Source organism: Schistocerca gregaria, unplaced genomic scaffold (genome assembly GCF_023897955.1).
Source record: "Schistocerca gregaria isolate iqSchGreg1 unplaced genomic scaffold, iqSchGreg1.2 ptg000640l, whole genome shotgun sequence".
Taxonomy (NCBI): Eukaryota; Metazoa; Arthropoda; class Insecta; order Orthoptera; family Acrididae; genus Schistocerca; species Schistocerca gregaria.
In genome coordinates this window covers 397,501-402,500 of record NW_026062026.1, presented here as the reverse complement: position 1 = coordinate 402,500, position 5,000 = coordinate 397,501, and the positions used below count along the sequence as shown (strand labels likewise).

The window sequence follows — 5,000 nt, the reverse complement described above, 5'->3', positions numbered from 1 at the left end:
TGGACTTGGGCTCGGCGCGAGGCGTCGGGGTAGTGGACCCTCCCGAACACCACATGCCATGACAGGCGGCAGCCTGCGGGGTTCGGTGCTGGACTCTTCCCTGTTCGCTCGCCGCTACTGGGGGAATCCTTGTTAGTTTCTTTTCCTCCGCTTAGTAATATGCTTAAATTCAGCGGGTAGTCTCGCCTGCTCTGAGGTCGTTGTACGAGGTGTCGCACGCCACACCGCCAGCCGGCTGTGCACGCTACCGAGAAAGCACCGGTATGCGAACCGCCAGGCGACGGGCGCGCATCGCACGTTTAAGGAGACGCGGCCGGCCACACAGGCGACCACGACACTCCCAGGCGCCCGAAGCGGGACAAACGCCGCGCGCTTCAGTATACGTAGCCGACCCTCAGCCAGACGTGGCCCGGGAACGGAATCCATGGACCGCAATGTGCGTTCGAAACGTCGATGTTCATGTGTCCTGCAGTTCACATGTCGACGCGCAATTTGCTGCGTTCTTCATCGACCCACGAGCCGAGTGATCCACCGTCCTGGGTGATCTTTATCTTTTCAGTTCTCCACCGTCTCTTTCAAGACAGTTGCAGAGGCGGGACTGAGGCGTTTGACGGCCCCTGTTCCATTACTTTGTGTCCAACGGCCTGACGGCCGATGGGCGTCGTACGGCTCCACACCGGAGCGGACAGGCACTCGGGCGAAAGTCATTCAAAACCGGCGCCAGGCGCCAGGTGCCGCAGGCCAGCCGCTCCAGAGCTTCAGCGCTCGTACCACACAACAACACTTGCGCTAGTTTTGAGAGGCACGCGTGGTTCCGCACGCGGCGCACGGCTACTGCCGTACAGGTAGCGTGTTGCGCGACACGACACGCACATCGAAAGACATGCAGTCTAGTCGGTAATGATCCTTCCGCAGGTTCACCTACGGAAACCTTGTTACGACTTTTACTTCCTCTAAATGATCAAGTTTGGTCATCTTTCCGGTAGCATCGGCAACGACAGAGTCGATGCCGCGTACCAGTCCGAAGACCTCACTAAATCATTCAATCGGTAGTAGCGACGGGCGGTGTGTACAAAGGGCAGGGACGTAATCAACGCGAGCTTATGACTCGCGCTTACTGGGAATTCCTCGTTCATGGGGAACAATTGCAAGCCCCAATCCCTAGCACGAAGGAGGTTCAGCGGGTTACCCCGACCTTTCGGCCTAGGAAGACACGCTGATTCCTTCAGTGTAGCGCGCGTGCGGCCCAGAACATCTAAGGGCATCACAGACCTGTTATTGCTCAATCTCGTGCGGCTAGAAGCCGCCTGTCCCTCTAAGAAGAAAAGTAATCGCTGACAGCACGAAGGATGTCACGCGACTAGTTAGCAGGCTAGAGTCTCGTTCGTTATCGGAATTAACCAGACAAATCGCTCCACCAACTAAGAACGGCCATGCACCACCACCCACCGAATCAAGAAAGAGCTATCAATCTGTCAATCCTTCCGGTGTCCGGGCCTGGTGAGGTTTCCCGTGTTGAGTCAAATTAAGCCGCAGGCTCCACTCCTGGTGGTGCCCTTCCGTCAATTCCTTTAAGTTTCAGCTTTGCAACCATACTTCCCCCGGAACCCAAAAGCTTTGGTTTCCCGGAGGCTGCCCGCCGAGTCATCGGAGGAACTGCGGCGGATCGCTGGCTGGCATCGTTTATGGTTAGAACTAGGGCGGTATCTGATCGCCTTCGAACCTCTAACTTTCGTTCTTGATTAATGAAAACATACTTGGCAAATGCTTTCGCTTCTGTTCGTCTTGCGACGATCCAAGAATTTCACCTCTAACGTCGCAATACGAATGCCCCCGCCTGTCCCTATTAATCATTACCTCGGGTTCCGAAAACCAACAAAATAGAACCGAGGTCCTATTCCATTATTCCATGCACACAGTATTCAGGCGGGCTTGCCTGCTTTAAGCACTCTAATTTGTTCAAAGTAAACGTGCCGGCCCACCGAGACACTCAACTAAGAGCACCCTGGTAGGATTTCAACGGGGTCCGCCTCGGGACGCGCAAGCACGCCTTCGGCTCGCCCCACCGGCAGGACGTCCCACGATACATGCCAGTTAAACACCGACGGGCGGTGAACCAACAGCGTGGGACACAAATCCAACTACGAGCTTTTTAACCGCAACAACTTTAATATACGCTATTGGAGCTGGAATTACCGCGGCTGCTGGCACCAGACTTGCCCTCCAATAGATACTCGTTAAAGGATTTAAAGTGTACTCATTCCGATTACGGGGCCTCGGATGAGTCCCGTATCGTTATTTTTCGTCACTACCTCCCCGTGCCGGGAGTGGGTAATTTGCGCGCCTGCTGCCTTCCTTGGATGTGGTAGCCGTTTCTCAGGCTCCCTCTCCGGAATCGAACCCTGATTCCCCGTTACCCGTTACAACCATGGTAGGCGCAGAACCTACCATCGACAGTTGATAAGGCAGACATTTGAAAGATGCGTCGCCGGTACGAGGACCGTGCGATCAGCCCAAAGTTATTCAGAGTCACCAAGGCAAACGGACCAGACGAGCCAATCCGATTGGTTTTGATCTAATAAAAGCGTCCCTTCCATCTCTGGTCGGGACTCTGTTTGCATGTATTAGCTCTAGAATTACCACAGTTATCCAAGTAACGTGGGTACGATCTAAGGAACCATAACTGATTTAATGAGCCATTCGCGGTTTCACCTTAATGCGGCTTGTACTGAGACATGCATGGCTTAATCTTTGAGACAAGCATATGACTACTGGCAGGATCAACCAGGGAGCTGCGTCAACGAGAGCTGAGCAGCCGGCCGCCCGGGAGTGTGTCCCGAGGGCCCGCGCGAACACGCAAGCGTCCGCTCAATTATTCTGCAAACAGGAGGAGGCTGAGCTCCCCTGCACGATACACCTCGAAACCCTCTCAGGTCCCGGCGGCGCGCAGCGCCGTCCTAAGTACTTGGTCGGGTTCGAGAGAGGCGCAATCGCCCGGAGATAGGCGAGTAGACGCTTTCAGTGCGAACACCCGTGCTCCCAACTGAGCTTGCCGCTGCCGACAGAGGCCCGGGAGCGTGCTGTCGTGGCATTGCCGGCGGGAAACAACACGCGCCACCTACGGTGACCGGCAGCTCCAACGCCAGCGCCACAGAAGGGCAAAGCCCCACTTGGGTGCAGAAGCGAACTCTCCCAGCACAGCGCACGCGCCAACACGTCCGCAGAGCTGCGATACAAACCACCTGCGAGAACCGCTGGGGGCGACCGAGCAGCAGACGGCGTCGCGACGCCGAGTGCCGGGCGGCGGCGCATCCTCAACGCACACAGTCCGCAATCGGACCAGCACACTGCAGATGTCCACCGCGCTTCGCACCGGGCTCGACAGAACCCACTTTGGCCGCCTGGCGCCGCGCGCAGGGTGCGCCGGCGCATAGCTGGGACGCCAGCCGGGCCCGTCGGCCGGCGCTCCTGCCACTGGGCGCCCCCCACCAGCCGGCTGTAGTGCGTGCGCTCACGCAGCGCGCGGCCAGCACGCCGGGCGGCCCCCCCTCACCGGCCGGGGACTGTCCCGCCAAGCCACAGCCTCGTATCGCTTCATACCCACATGGCCAACTCAGGTTCGGGGGCATGGCGGGTACCGCCGAAACAACCGGTTCACAGATGTACCGATCGTCGCTATCACCGATGCACCTGCAGCGCGAACAACCGCTCAACAACTGATTTCCAGTTCATTTGCGGATCTTTGGCAGCAAACGTATACGTCAATCTACATTTGCGAAATCTACGATTCTGGCATGCCTGCATGTTATGTGTCACGACACGCTACATCAGCCCACATACACACTGCGGCATGTACACGAGAGAACACGTGGAAGATGGTCCGCGCACGTGTGCAATGTCCCTTGCGCGGTCGACTGTCAACCGGCCTCTGTAGCATGTCGCAGATGTGGAACGCGGTCCACCGTGCTATCATGTTGTGTGGGGCAATACGATTAAATAGGAAAACCCTCGTCGCTACATCAACAGACGGCTCACGCTGATTCCCGGCAGAGGGAGGAGGGGGGGGGGGGGCCAACATGCAATACTTTCGTCCGTACCTACTTACCACATGTCTGTACGGCGTACAACAGTGCAATCTCGCTGTAATGGGGAGACGAGACAAGTAGCATCGTGCACAACATATGGCCCTTATGATTCGCCATTGTAGGGCGCAGCCGGTGTACGGTCAAGCATGTGCCACATTATGTCACTCAGTACGTAACGACGGATGATCAGTGTGGGTTACGCGTACATCAGCGGACAGTCCACACAGGCCGTACCACAACGTACACTGACTGCATCGACAACCGAATGCAACTGAACAGCTGCAAGGCTCATTTCACAAACAAACGCCTGACCGACCAGCTTGGAAGGGCAGGAGGGGAGGGCGATATTCGTTCTGTAGCGGTACACCCTTCCAGTGGTTAGCGGGACTGTGTAGAAAGTACGCAACACTCGAAAGACCTTTATGTGAGGGTACGCACCATGGCATCAAGAAATACACATGACACCAGAGGATCCAAGCAGTGAACTATGTTCAGAGGGTTGCTGTTAGGCAAAGCTACATTCCTGTGACGTTACATGTGACAGTTAAGGTGCAGTGTAAGTTAGGTTAAGGTGCAGTGTAAGTTAGGTTAAGGTGCAGTGTAAGTTAGGTTAAGGTGCAGTGTAAGTTAGGTTAAGGTGCAGTGTAAGTTAGGTTAAGGTGCAGTGTAAGTTAGGTTAAGGTGCAGTGTAAGTTAGGTTAAGGTGCAGTGTAAGTTAGGTTAAGGTGCAGTGTAAGTTAGGTTAAGGTGCAGTGTAAGTTAGGTTAAGGTGCAGTGTAAGTTAGGTTAAGGTGCAGTGTAAGTTAGGTTAAGGTGCAGTGTAAGTTAGGTTAAGGTGCAGTGTAAGTTAGGTTAAGGTGCAGTGTAACTTAGGTTAAGGTGCAGTGTAAGTTAGGTTAAGGTGCAGTGTAACTT

At 55.4% G+C, this 5,000-nt stretch overlaps 3 non-coding genes across 3 annotated transcripts in view; all 3 read right to left on the bottom strand.

The window, feature by feature from the left end:
• LOC126317679 (large subunit ribosomal RNA) overlaps positions 1 to 200 on the bottom strand; it is a 4,222-nt gene extending 4,022 nt beyond the window's left edge. Inside the window, exon 1 of the ribosomal RNA XR_007556821.1 lies at positions 1 to 200. This exon is cut by the window's left edge and continues 4,022 nt beyond it. This is a non-coding gene — a ribosomal RNA (large subunit ribosomal RNA).
• A 188-nt stretch (positions 201 to 388) lies between these two features.
• Positions 389 to 543, bottom strand: LOC126317734 (5.8S ribosomal RNA). The gene has a single exon (XR_007556864.1). It is a non-coding gene; the product is annotated as a 5.8S ribosomal RNA (ribosomal RNA).
• Positions 544 to 898: 355 nt separating this feature from the next.
• Positions 899 to 2,791, bottom strand: LOC126317642 (small subunit ribosomal RNA). The gene has a single exon (XR_007556787.1). It is a non-coding gene; the product is annotated as a small subunit ribosomal RNA (ribosomal RNA).
• Between the last annotated feature and the right edge of the window lie 2,209 nt (positions 2,792 to 5,000).